Raw genomic sequence first — 14,609 nt, forward strand, 5'->3', positions numbered from 1 at the left:
TGAAAAAAATGAAAAAAATAATAAAAAATAAAATACACCAAGCAACAGCTACTCCAACCACAAACAAGTAACGGAACAAAACAAAAGAGAAAACTTTCTTCTCGGAGTCAAACTTTTGCTGTTGGATATTTTTGAGATGGCTGTCCAAGTTACAAGGAGCAGCTGTGGCCACACCACCACCCTGAGTCCAGGCAGCTGACAGTTGCCTAGGGTTGTCAGCGACAGCCAGATGAGATCTGGAAACCCCAAAATGCCTAGGGTTGTGGTCTGTCTGATTGCTGAAATTATAAATCCTCTATCAAGCCTTTCAAGAAGTTGTCTGGTCCATAAAATTGCTTGTAATACATTCACCATTTTGAACAGGGAGTGAGGTAAATTATTTTCAGTGGCAGATCTTTTGACCCCAGTGACCACTAAATAAATATTAAACACAATTTTATGAGTAGTGATCTGAAGGCACTCCACATTATTAATTTCTGTCAGATCGTGTTTGAGAAAGTGTATTTTTTTCCTTATTTCCATTTCCTCAATTTTTTGTTTTTCTGATGTGGGACGGGTTGTGGGGGTGGGGGGGGGTGAATAGTACATGTCCACTTTCTCTCCCAGTCCCCGTGAAAGTTTGCAAGACAGTCCTCGAAAAGACTTGTCAGGGACATGGATGTGTTTCTTGCACCCTCTCCTCCAGCTGTCTGCAGTATAAAATATAGGACAATTGAAATCAAGTGTTTTCACAATTCCTGTGAGCGAAGATTTTCTCCCACAGAAAAGCCACGGACTGAACAGTTGCCCTTCAGAATACTGTCAAGCAGGCAGTGTGACTGTTGCTTTTTCTATGGGGCCTGACTCATTGGCTAATAAGGAAATGCAGCTTTTAACACAAGGTTTGCCATTTCACTTTTGGTGCATCCATGGCCATTGGGGGTAAAATTGTATCTGAATATTAAAACTTAAATGCTGTGCAACAAAGAATATTTGTCATGCCCCCAAATATTTGCCCCTTTTCTCCTTAAACTTAAGGGAAAAAAAATCTAGAAAACTTACTTGTATTATGTGGATACCTGGGAAGTTTTTCACACTGGGTAACAGAACAAAACTTGAGCTGCCTTGCTTTCTGCTTCCAGGAATGCCAATCAGAGAACATTCTTTTTCAGACAGCCAAGTTTGGAAGTCAGTTGGTTTCTGGCAGTGAGGAGGGGGAGGGGATGGCGGTGGGAACAGCACAGTGAGTCCCCTGGGCAGATCTTCAGCTTCCAAAGGTTTCGGTAATAGCCATCAATGAAAGCACCTCCTCTTACCCACGCAGAGGCAGGTAAAAAGACAGCTGAGTAAATCAGCAGTACATGCAGCAGCGGAAGCCTGGTCAGAGCGTAGAGGGGGGTGGAGGGGGTGGAGGGAGGGCGTTTGACAGCCTGCCATTGGTGAGCTTACCAAAGGCATCTGCCAGTGGGACTTCAGTGGAATGTGAAACCAAATCATTTTCAAGTTAAAGATAGACACAGTATACACCAGGATCTAGAAGCTGGATTTTAAACTCGTGACTCTCCCCAGAATTTGAGAGAGTCCTTCTTGTGATCTCTGTTGTAATGAACCGTTTGGTTCAGGTTTGTTCTTTATGTGAACGTGCTCAGCATTCCTCTATGTTCTGGATGTACTGGAAATAAAAGGATTTAAGAGATCATGGTGTACATCCCCTAGGGTAAGTGAAAAGATTGGTTTTAGGCACGTGTGGCTTCTCTGGGAAGGTTAATGTTGCCTTTTTTCTTTTTATTTGTGGGATTGAAAAAGTGGTCATGAAGATTTTTCCAGTGTTGTCACTTTCTTACCTTTCTTGAGCTCTTTCGACATTTTACATTTTGTGAAGTGAGAATATTTCAGCTCAGTGTTGAAGTTGACCCTGCGTGGCTGTAACTTCAGCTTTGCTTTACCTTTTCCTCTATTAACTTCTCTTGAAACTCCCGGTGTTTCTTGAATTACAATGTCAGTACTTACATGTCACAACACTGACTAAATGTATCTATGTCCGCAATACCATTGGATGTGACTGTATCATTATGAGATGGGGTTATAACCCCTGCTTAGCACTGTGACATTTTTTAAATTTAAAAAACAAAGAATGAAAAACATACTAAAAGAAGGAGAAAAAAGATGGTATTAAAGTACATAAGGAGCCTTTAGAAGATATTCTGTTAAAAAAAAAAAAAGATGAGAAAAACAGGCAATTTTCCATTGAAGAGAACCATTTATTAATAGAAGTTATTTTTTGATGTTGCCTCATTAATTCCAAGCAGGTCCTCCTCCTCCCCAAAAGCTGATATTTTGCTAAGTGAATGAAGGCGCTCCGATTATACAGAGCTTGAGCGTGGAGGAGGGTCAGGTGTCTGATTTGCTGTTGTCTGTGTGTTAAGGATTTCAAAACTCTCTTCTTTAAAAGAAAGATTGGCAAACTTTAGTCCTCTTCATGTTTTGCCCATGTATAGGTTTTGTTTCTTGTTTTGTCCAGTGACCTCTCGGCTCTCTTAGAGACAGCTTTTCCAAACTTGCACAGCATTCCTTCTGAGTAAATACTGTCCATAATAGTCACAGACTACATGGTATGAATAGGAAATTCTACTTTATATGGGGAAAAATAAATGTGCTGACTTGCTCATTACAGAGTGTGGGGATGAACGGTTGTTGCATGTAACTGGCCAGGTTTTGTTCTGTCACATAGACCAGATTCTAATGGACTAAAAAGTTGGCTGAACGGGGTACAGCTTTGATAAGAATAAATAATATGTCATGTTACTCTTCTCAAGTGAAAAACAAACATAATACTCATAGTCACTTAATTTTAAAATTTTGTTCAATCATGGATAACATTCCCTAATACTTACAGTTAACCCACTAGGTTGTAAAAGTTGCAGTTAAGTGTCACTTCTCCACAAGTGGATGGTACCTTTGAACATTTTCCCTGGTGTCATTGGACGCCTGTCACCCTTGCTTTATCAGCTGTCTTGAACTGTTTGCAAGAGGATGGAGCCTGGCAGCGATCATAGATACCTCCACAGAATTTGTGAGAGCATGCACATGCGTGCTCACCACACACACAAGGACACACACAAACACTTATATGTAAACTTACCCTTCACTTAACTACTCTATTTCTGATTGAATTATACAAACAAATAAAATTATATTAGGCTTATCAGTGTGGGGCTTTGCCTCTGTTTTCAGCATGTCAAGAGAAAACCAAAAAAGAATACATTTTAAAATTCTAAAATGTAGGAATTTTAAATTATGTGGCCAAACAGCATTGACCAGAAAAGGAGCTGATGGATATTTCTCTGCTACTGTGATGTCACCCACCCTTTCTTGTTCCCTGCTGGGATTGTCAAGCATGGATTTTATTTCTTTGAACATAGTAAGTGTAGTTGTTTTATAATATCTGTCTGCTAATGTTAATAGCTCAAGAGTTACTGAGCTCTGTTTCTATTATTATTGTTCCCACTAGTTCTCACGCATGGTGGCTTGTTTTCTTGGTTGCCTGGATATCTTTGACTATCTACAGGAAATGTATTTTTAAAATTACTTGTAAGAATAAGTTGAGACCTGGTGGTGATGATGGTTTCCTCCAGAGAGGACCTGGGTTTGCTTCTGCCAGGGCCCCTGGGAGCAATATCATCTTAGTCAAAGAGCAACACCAAAGGTTCCCTGAGTCACCCATGTGCAAGAAGCAAGGCTGCAAATCTGTGTGAGGAATGGTTTATTAGGGCCTCATTTCTACCCTGAGGGAAAATAGAGACTTTTGAGGTCCCAAGTGAAAGTTGGGTTAGTTTATTAAAGCCTTCACCTCAGGACCACAGGCTCTGATGTTCCCACAAAACCCATAGGGCTGCCCAGCATGCAGCTGGTTTCCCAGACTTTTTTGTTCCTGATACTCAAATGCCCAAGAGCAAATGCTTTCAAAAATGAGTGTCTTGGAGTTCCTGTCATGGCACAGTGAAAATGAATCTGACTAGTAACCATGAGGTTGCGGGTTACATCCCTGGCCTTGCTCAGTGGGTTAAGGATCTGGCGTTGCCATGAGCTGTGGGGTATATCGCAGACGCAGCTTGGATCCTGTGTTGGTGTGGCTGTGCTGTAGGCTGGCAGCTTTAGCTCCTATTCGATCCCTAGCCTAGGAACCTCCATATGACACGGATGCAGCCCTAAAAAGACCAAAAAAAAAAAGTGTCTTTTCTCTGATTCTGCTCTTCTCTTGAATTTTCCATGTCTTCACTGTCTTATTAGGTCTTTGCTGTTTTTTATATTTTAAATATTTTTGGTTATCTCAGTGAGAGTTGGTCCAAATTATCTCATTACTTTTACCAGAAATGGAAATTCACTCTTGTGCTCTTACAGTCATTAAAAAAAAAAAAAAATACTCCTCATTCTAGAGAAGATAGCAGGTAGTCTGCTGATATCATTGATAATTCCAGGTAGTGTTTCTGATTTTTGGTTTTAGTTGTGGCCTGCTCTGTGTAGGCTTTGGTGGAGAGCTTTGCAAATGCAGATTTCTGATGAGAAGATTTATGTGTTCCAGCCCGATTTGAGCTGTCAACAACACTTAAGAGTCCTTTTATTTGTCCCTAGCTGGCCCCTTTTCTTAGTAATCTCCTTAGTCTCTCTAAGCCACCCCCACTGTCTTCACTGTCAGCTGTTGACCTTGACTCTTCTTACTTTCTCTTGGCCTATATCCAGCATCTCTACATTTAACAAATTATCATAAATAAATTCCTTCCTTTTCCTTCTCTTTGCAGCTGCTCTCCCTCAGGCCTTCATCACCTCGCTTGGGTAATATCATGGCTCCCAGGTGTTCTCCTGCCTCTAGGCTCTACCCTCCAACACATCTCCCATGCTGGAAGCAACACACCCATCTTCTAAAAATCATGGACAGAATGGATTGTGCCCCTACTTAAAAATCTCTAGTGGCTCACCATTCTCTGCAAAATGCATTCCTTAGTATGACTTAATATGTCACAAAGCCTCTGCTTGTTTTTCTAACATCATCTCCACTACTTCACTGCTTATCACCAGCACTTTAATCACACATCATTGCTGCCTCCAGAATATCCTATACATGATCATATGTCTGTGCTAACCTACCTGCTGGTTTGTTGCGGGCTTTTACCCATAATGCCCATCGTCTGTCTCCTTGGTGGGCAAATCCTACATCTCCTCCAAGGTTGATCCCCTAAGTCACTTTCACGGTACTTGAACTGTGTAGCTCACTCTATTCTGGGAATCGCAGATGGCAGGCATTGTGTCTTAACTAATCTTTGTCTTCTTGGTAACAGGCATGTAGAAACCATTCAATACATATTTAAAAATGGACAAATGACTATTTTTGAGGAAGTTTTCCCTCAACAATTCCTTTCTCACTTTATTCTTCTTTTTCTGCTAAACATAATGATTCTTTTGACCTTAGATTCTGTCTAGAATAGTGATCATTCATAGTCCTTGATGTCAAGTAGAGTCAGTTAAAAATATTTGCTTGGAAAAAAAAAAGTTTGGTTATTGCTGTTTTGGTTGAGGGGGGTGGATCTATTTTCATTTTTGCCAAAAGAGACTGTATAACTTTATTGTGATGACAGAAGATGTGAAGGAACTATCTATATGATAAATTAGCTGTATATTATCAGAGTGTTCATAATCAAAAAGAAAATCATAGGATTTCTTGTTGTTGTGCAATGGGATCAGCAGTGTTTCTGGAGTGCTGGGACACAGGTTCAATCCCCTGCTAGGAACAGCGGGTTAAGGAAACGGTGTTGCCATAGCTGCACCATAGGTCACAACTGTGGCTCTGATTTGATCCCTGGCTTGGGAACTCCGCATGCCTCGGGGTGGCCTAAAAAGAAAAAAAAAAAAAAAAAGAGAGAGAAGTAGATCATAGAGTTGGAAAATAGGCATGTTTCAACAAATCTAGCCCAGAAAGCTGGGGATAGCACAAATAGAAAAAGTGTCACACGGATAAATTAAAACCATCCCATTGCACACAACCTGAATCTGAACCATCAGAAAACACTGGATTATTTTATGACGTAGGGTGGTCAAAAAAAAGAAGAAAAAAAATAGCATATAGTTGGTGGGAATCAGAAAAAGAGGAAATGTAGCTTATTAATTCTAAGAATGTTTAACCAATTTCGTATTCCTCAGATCACTTATAAAATTTTCACACAGCTATTGTATGCCTTTGATATGCCAAATCCTGAGACTTACAAAAATAAGAAACTTGGTTTATATTTTTTCTTATGTAGGGCTCTTTTATCTCCATGAATACAAGAGCCCTAATATGGATAGGATCAAAATTTATCTTAAATTTGTCATCAAATGTTCAAAGTCAATATTTAGATGAGAACCCAGATCTCTCTACCATAATAGATGAAAATATAATGCTATTGGCCTTTTTTTTTTTTGCCTCAACAATGGAAGAAATTAAGAGCAGCTCCTGAAAACTGGCTGATTTTAAATTGTAGTCTCCAAGTATCTGAGCTAATTTGTCTTATTAATTCAGCAAATCCCTATTAAGCTCCTACCTTGTGCCTTAACTGTGTTTGTACCAGACATTTAAATTTTTTTTAGTTAGCCCCCTTCACTAGACATGGACAGTGGAGTATGCTGCATTAAAACAACGAGTGTAATTTACAAATTGCTTTATATTTTTCTCTCATTATTATTCTTAATTTATTCATACTAATCTCTACACTTGTTTAAAAGTTACTTTGCCATTCCTCAACAATTAGTGTTGTTTTCTCAGAAAGCTAAGTTTTAAGAATTTGGGGATAGTTTTATTCTTAAAAATTTCATATTTCACAGATATTTTATTATGCAATACTTTAAGAGACCTAAATAAATCCTTAAAAAAAAAGGAGTTAATAGAAAATGTATTTTTACTGCATTGGAAACTGTGCTGTATCTTAACATAAAACATAAGTGCATTTATTTGCATAAATAAAGCTGGACTTTGCATTCTTGCAAAATAAGTATGGCAAAAGGATGACTCAGAGACACCCTGAGTCATGAAAGCTTTGGAAAGCTCCGTGTATTTTAAAGAGAGCCATAGAGTTATTTTTATTTTTATTTTTTGGTATCACTTTTGTGCCTCATTCCTATTTAATGTGGTAGTGCACAGGTTTATGAGTGGTGAAAGAAGGAATTCGCTGAGTTAATCATAGTTCAAGAATACAGATGCCTTTATTAATTTTATTAAAAGATGCAGGTTAATTTTGAATGAAATTTGTCTTTTCGTGCATATGAACTTTCCAGTCTTCGATGGTTCATTACTACACATTTGTAGAAACATATTTACTCATCAAAAGATGTTGTTTTTAACACCTCAGTTAAGTGTAACAATTCTCTTCTAAAATGCATTCAGTGTTTCATGCTATTTTGTGGGTAGGAGACATACGTTGTTATTTTCTTTTATGTATGATAAAACTAAGATGCATACCTATGAAGTGATCCGGATGTACTATATATATGGTCTCCTGAGGTAACAAACAACCCCTGAATCTCCGTGGCTTAGAAAAGCCCGGGATTCCTTCCCATTCATGCAAATTATTCATAAGAGGTTGACTGAAGGCCCTTTTCCCCATTGTTGCTTTCACCAGGAAATGACCCATGTTCCTTAAGCTCACATATCCTTGGTTAAAGCATGCCATGTGGTCACACCTAACTTTAACTGGATGGCCAATACAGTCCTACCACTAGCCTGGAAAGAGAATGGCCTACAGTATTTAGGAAGAGCTCTAATGAATTCCACACTCATGAATAATAGGCAGCCCCCCCGCCCAGAAGAGCAGAAATCTAGATTCAAACCCTTATATACCTTTAAGCAGAACTCGGTCCATACTTAGTAACATGTAGGCACGCTCCCTGCAGTCTGATGCTAACATCTCGCCTCTTGTCATGCTTTTTTTTTTTCTTTTTTGGCCACCCCACAGCATATGGAGTTCCCGGCCAGGGATCAGATATGAGCCACAGTTTCAGCTTACACTGCAGCTGCAGAAACACCAGATAAGTGCACTGGGCTGAGGATCAAAGCTGTGTCCCAAGGCTCCCAAGACACCACCGATCCTGTTGTGCCACAGTGGGAACTCCTTGTCATCCTTTGACACTGAGCCCCGTTGAGATATTTTTTTGCTCTCTAAGTCTGTGCAGTTTCTGGAGTGTCTATGACTTTTCCTGTCACAGCTTCTCCAGTCCTTCGGAATCCTAGCATTTTACCCATCTTCATACTTATTTGTCACAGAGTCCTGTCCAAGGACAGTTCTAGGAAGGGAAAAGAGCCTCCCATAGGGCAATCTCTATAAAATGAAGAGAGCCAGTGTGCAATGCTAGCATTTTTCCCATCTCTAAGAACTGATCATATGTAGCAAAGAAATGGAGAAAAACAAAGGGAATTTAATGCACTTCTAATTCCCAGCCCCCACTTTTTCTAGGAGGCAAAAGAAAAGGACTAGGATGAGGGAAAATGCCACCGAGGAATGTCAATCTATACTATATGTGAGAAATGCATATAGTATAATGCATATATCACTCTGATACTCTACTTTTTGCATTGCATTTAGCTTTAAGCATTAAGAAGTTAAAACTGGGGAATTTGAAGATTAATGAGACTCTTAAAACTTAAAAAAATTATTAAGCCTTATTTTAAGGTCTTCTAGATTTTAATTTAAATCATCAAATCCAATTTATGTTTCAAGAGCAATAATTCTAGGAAAGAAAAAGAAAAAAACATGAGGATCCTGGTTTAGATGAATTTGGGAAATGCTGTACAGCATATTGCTCTCTTGAAGATTTAAGTGATATTTGCATTAAGTGCTCTTTAAGCTTTACATTAAAGAGACATGTTTGATTTTCTTTAACCCAGTATTTCTGTTCATTTGAATATATGTATAATATGAATATATACATACACATATATATCAACATTATTTATATATCATTTTTAAACATATACTTTAAGACACTTGGTAAATTCTGGATTAAATCACTCCTAGTTCATTGTATTAATAATTAAAATCTGATAATGTGGTAGCTCATGTCATAACTTTGATCACATAAAGTTGAGAGTTATAAAGACTTAAAAAAATAGTTTTACCTTTGGGTACTGTATATTGTCTTCTTAATCATGACATTGATTTTAAGCAATAGAAATCAAATCTTAAACTGATAGGGCATCAAATCACATTTGTTTAACTTTATTCAGGCAAATAATTTGTGATACAGCCACTGGTAGGGAGCCTGAATGTATTCATCGGAACCCAGAACTCAAAAGGGATTTGCATTATTTGACCCATATTATTCAAAGCTCTAAAATTGTTACTCCATTTTAGAACATGATCATCCATTAATAATTTATTGGACTCAGTTATCATTTCTTTGTGAAGACCATATAGAGAGAAAAGTCATCTTCAACTTTATTTTCTTCCTTTTTTTTTTCTTTTTTTGCTGCCCCACAGCATATGAAGTTCCAGGGCCAGGGATCAGATCCATGCTGCAGCTGCAACCTGTGCTGCATCTGCAACAATGCTAGATCCTTAACCCACTGTCCCAGGCCAGGGACTGAACCTGTCTCCCAGCACTCCAGAGATGCTACTGACCCCCTTGGGCCACAATAGCAACTCCAAGATCTGTTTCTTCATCTTGGTGGGAAAGAGGGTCACCTGCTTTTAGTTCAAAATTTTTAAAGCTGAAAAGGAAGAAAGAAACTCTCGGGTTTCAAAAGATGCTCTACTAAAGTTACCATTTATGGGAAATTTTCTGTGCAATAAGAAGGATAATAGACTAACAAGAGCAAAATGTCCATCTTTTTCTTCAGCATGGGCGTTACATTCAATTAAGTATTGTGACCGCTTCGAATGAACTGATTGGTGCATGAACTTTTACATCACCTCTAGTCAAAGAAAATCTTAGATATTAGGTTCACTTATAGGTATCAGGATGCTTAGGTGTGTCCTTTTATCATCTTGTCCACCTGGTCATGTTACTCTGCTTTTCATTAATTTGCATTTCATTCTCCTCCCTTGATTTTAAGAAGATGAGATAAATCAATACATTTTAAAAAAATAAAATTATTTGGGAAGTATACCTTCATTCTGCTCCATAGAAAGAGAAATCATTCTATCTGAAGTGAGGCCAGCATAAACTCTTAACACACATTTTTCCTCTGATTGATTTTTGTATGTATTTTCCCCTGGGGCTATCATAAGATTCAAAAACTATAATGTCACCAACAACTCCAAAAAGTCACTGCAAGAGGTTCTGAAGGTCCTTTCTGAGCACTGTAAGGCTGCTCCTTTGGAGCTCTGTGAATAACCACAAAGCAGAACTTTACTTCTACCTCAATGGCCAAGTTATGAAGTCACATATATCTACATTCTGAAATTGCCTGGCACCCACACATCTAGAATGCTGGAAAATACTCCGTGTAACCATTTACCAGACACCAGACCATAAATCTAAGTAACTTAGATTTACAGTATTATAATCTCTCCTTAAAAATGACATGAGGGAAGGGTTTAACTTAATGAAGCGGAGGATCCTGGTGTGCGACTTACATTGTATTTTTCATTTCAGGAGAGTAAATTATTGCTCCAATCTCCTGTATGGTACCCCAGTGGCCTCAAAGATACAATGTAGCTTCCAGAAATTCCTATTTTTGTCTTAAGCAATAACTTACTCCACTAGCCCTGAGCTTTCTGAGAATTACCCATAACATTTCTTGCAGGTAGGCTGAATTTCTTGAAGGTCATTCACAGGTACTAACTGAACTTGACTTTTATTTTTTAATGTAGGGCCATTGATGTGGTAAGTCTGCATACATTACTATACCGAAGGGAAAATGATGAACATTTTCTTTCTAAAACTCAAAAATAAGCAAAAACTTCTGAGTAAGAAATGCAATTATAGGACATAAAATTTTTTCTTAGCACTAGAACTCTAATGTTGCTAACTTTTTAAATAAAAAAAGCTCAGCTCTTTGCTGTGGTCCATAAAGATTTAGGACTATAAGAATGAAATATATAGTTTCATATTTGCAAAAAAAAAATTGTTACCCTATACTGAACACCAACTGTATGAATCTAATTTTTAAACGAGCCCTTATTTTCTATTAAGGTAAGATAGGAATTTAATTAAAACAAACCAAAAAGCCCCTCACCCATCAGTGTTGCAGCATTTGGGTAAACATGAGAGCTTTGACAATTTTCAAGGCAGAGGCATTACTCCAGGCTTTCTGCCAAGCCATTGCTGGTAATCAAGAGACGAAGCACACAAAAGTAGTGTGCCTGGCTTAGTTAGATATGCATTTGCTAAAAGAGAAGCCAACGCATTTCTTAGGCAAACCATCAAAATTACAATTTAGGAACACACACATAAGGCTCTTATAAGTCTAGGAATATACACATTAAGATACAACTTGTGCTTAAGCGGAACACAGTAGCAGACACAGCTTGTGTTAACTGGATCCTTTCTTTATCTTGAGTGGTCTTAATATCCAGCAACATTTCTCTCAATGGCAGCAATGGAAGGAATTAAATTACTCCTATCTGAACAAGATTTAGGATTGCCCTATGTGGTTAAATTCTAGCGATTACTCAGACTCTCATTGATGAATGGGTGGTTTGGGCTGCTGTTTTCTGTGGTTTATTTAAATGATATGAATAGACATCTGTTTTCTCATAGTGCTAAAAACCAATTTATGTGATTTAATAGTAATATAAGAAGGTAATCAAAGCAAACATTTTCTAAAAGGAAGCCTGAAATGTTTAAAGTTCTTTGAGGAAGGGAATAATAAGTAAATAACTGAGCATTTGCATATATTATTTTGACCACTGGAGGGCTCTCAGATTTTTTTACTTTAATTCTTTAGATATCAATTTGATGTTATCCGAGACGTCAGTATGACAAATTCAAATCCTGGCATTATAAAGTCTATATAGTCACACTTTTAACATGGTACACATTCTCAAAATACAACATAAAAGAAAAATATGATTTAATTCACTGTGTACTTTCACTGTTTCACAACAAACTAATTTCACAACAAAGGAAACAGAAATGAACCATGTGCCTGTTTTTTGTAATCATATCATAACTAAGACTCATGTCAAAATTATGTATCCCTGTATATTAGAGTAAAAGTTTCCTAAATCTCTGACTAAGACCCTGCCGTTGATGTTTTAAACAACCTACACCTTTCCAAGTCTGTCTTGGAACAGCACACTGGGAAGCTGGGAACATATGGTGGTGGTTTAGTCATATGTCAAAAGTGATGGGTAGAGTGTTAAGGTACCCAAAGACGATGTCCTGAAGGAGGTGACCATATTGGATCTTGACAGGTGAGTAGGAGTTACCCAGATAAAGAATGATGGGAGGGCATTTGAGATGGAGGGACTAATATGAGGGAAATAGGATAATGCATGGTGTGCAGAGGGGTGATTGGTAGTTTAATATCACCTGAGTGTGAGGCTCAAGTGAAAGGAAATGAAATTGAAGAGACAAATAGGTACCCAGTCATGAAAGGCCTTTTTTGTCATTGGTGGGGGAAGGGTCTGTATTCCTGAGAGTACTTATTGCTTCTGAAATCCACACCTCTCCCCTGAAGTAAACAAAGCCAAATAAAAGAATTAAGTGCATGCTCTCAGGATGGATGGCCTGGAGCCAGCGTCCAAAATGGTCAGTCACATATATCAAGTTCTTGGAATTCTCAAGCATTTGTCTTTATCCATAATCAATCTTTATTTCATTCAGCCTAAAAGTATTTTTCTCCAGATTTCCAAGAAGATATACCCTGTTTATCCATTCTCCCAAGTTGCTGCTGGAATTCTTTAGGATTTCCTTTGGTTACAAATCTCTTTTGCTTGAGAAGCACAGCTGTAAGTAGTAAGAGTGGCAAGAAATGCCATTCAGATACATTGATCATACTGGATGGTGATTTTAAAGAAGGCCACGATGGAGGCAGACAAGAGAGGGATTCTTGCAACAGTCTGTTCATAAAATATTACAAGGTTTAACTGATTCCATAAAGCCCATTTAGATGGAATATTATTTTGACAAGAGGTGAGGGTTCATACACACACACACACACATATATATAATTATAGTTGATTTGCAATGTTCTGTCAATTTCTGCTATACAGTAAAGTGACTCAGTTAACATATATATACATTCTTCCTTCACATTATTAGTTATTCTTCAGAAACCTGTTTGATATAGCCAAATATTCTCTAGCCTGTTTCCAAAATGGATGTTACAATCAAAGCATATACCAAAAAAAGTCTGCACTTCATAGTTTTCTCATAGTTTTGGCCCTTCTGCAATATTGTGACTACCTACTAGGAGAGATGGAAATAATGTTTGTCTCTGTAACCAGCACTCAGCCCAGAGGTGTTTGTCCTGAAAGGCAGTCCCTCATCTATCTTCTGACGACCTCTTGACTTCTTGTGGACGTCTCCCATAAACATAAAATCCTGAGTTTTGCTGGGCCTTTCTTCACCAGCCCACATAGTCCACTTTATCCAACATCAGTAGGTCAGAATATACACAAACCAGAGAGGAGAAAGGAAAAAAAGGTACCATTTTGATACTTCGTGAGAACGATGATTTCCAGATGGCATTGCTTAATAAATAGTGAAGAACAAGGTGGAGGATCCTCACAGTGCTTAATCTGGACGTAGCAATGCCCCCCTAACTCCCTATGATTTGAATCTTAAGCAGCTATGATGACCATTAAGGGGAACCCAGAAAGCTGAAACTAGCCAAACATTATGCTCTTGGGACAGATTCAGTTACAATTTTAAATCTTATTTAAAAAAAAAAAAAAAAAAAAAAAAAAAAAAAAAAAAGCTCTATCACGTCCTCCACATTTTATAGATCTAAATAACTGCATTGGTATTTAGGTAAATTGGAGACCTGTTCATGTCCCCAAGCCTACAGAAATATAGGCAGCCTGAGCCATGATGATGACAGTTTTGCTGTCACAATCAAGAGTGGCCTTAATAAGTAGCTTTGCCTTTGACAAATTACCACCTGGAAGAAAAACTTTACCTCAGCAATGCTAAAAAAATAAAAAGAGGAGTTCCTGTTGTGGCTCAGCGGTTAACAAACCTGACTGGCACCCACGAGGATGCGGGTTCGATTCCTGGCCTCGCTCAGTGGGTTAAGGATCCGGCATTGCCGTGAGCTGTGGTGTAGGTTACAGATGCGGCTCAGATCCCGTTGCTGTGGCCCTGGCTTAGGCTGGCGGCAGCAGCTTCAGTTGGACCCCTAGCCTGGGAACCTCCATATGCCACAAGTACAGCCCTAAAAAGAAAGACCAAAAATAAATAAATTAATTAATTAATTAAAATTAAAATACACATCCTCTGGCATTCAAGTGAATAATACTAAATATACTTATATTTCTTTTTCATATTCTTTTCCATTATGGTTTATCACAGGATATTGAACATATTCCCTGTACTATTCAGTGGGATCTTGTTAGTTCTCCATCCTATATATAAGTTTGCCTCTGCTAGTCCCAGTCTCCTAATCCTTCCCTCCCCCTGGGCAACCACAAGTCTGTTCTCTGTGTTCGTGTGGCAGT

General features: G+C 38.2%; 1 protein-coding gene across 30 annotated transcripts in view; it reads left to right on the forward strand.

Annotated features, from left to right (window-relative positions):
- The window catches only part of DTNA (dystrobrevin alpha), a 420,448-nt gene that overhangs the window by 118,883 nt on the left and 286,956 nt on the right, over window positions 1-14,609 (forward strand). For 25 of the 30 annotated variants that reach the window (XM_021096229.1, XM_021096238.1, XM_021096249.1 and 22 more), the window contains exon 1: window positions 1,350-1,696. The exons of the other annotated variants lie outside the window; for them this stretch is intronic. The gene's annotated coding sequence lies outside the window, so the exon portion shown is untranslated. Of the gene's footprint in view, window positions 1-1,349; window positions 1,697-14,609 lie in introns of those variants that run through there. 30 annotated transcript variants of the gene reach the window in all.

The sequence above is a fragment of the Sus scrofa genome, chromosome 6 (assembly GCF_000003025.6).
Source record: "Sus scrofa isolate TJ Tabasco breed Duroc chromosome 6, Sscrofa11.1, whole genome shotgun sequence".
NCBI lineage: Eukaryota > Metazoa > Chordata > Mammalia > Artiodactyla > Suidae > Sus > Sus scrofa.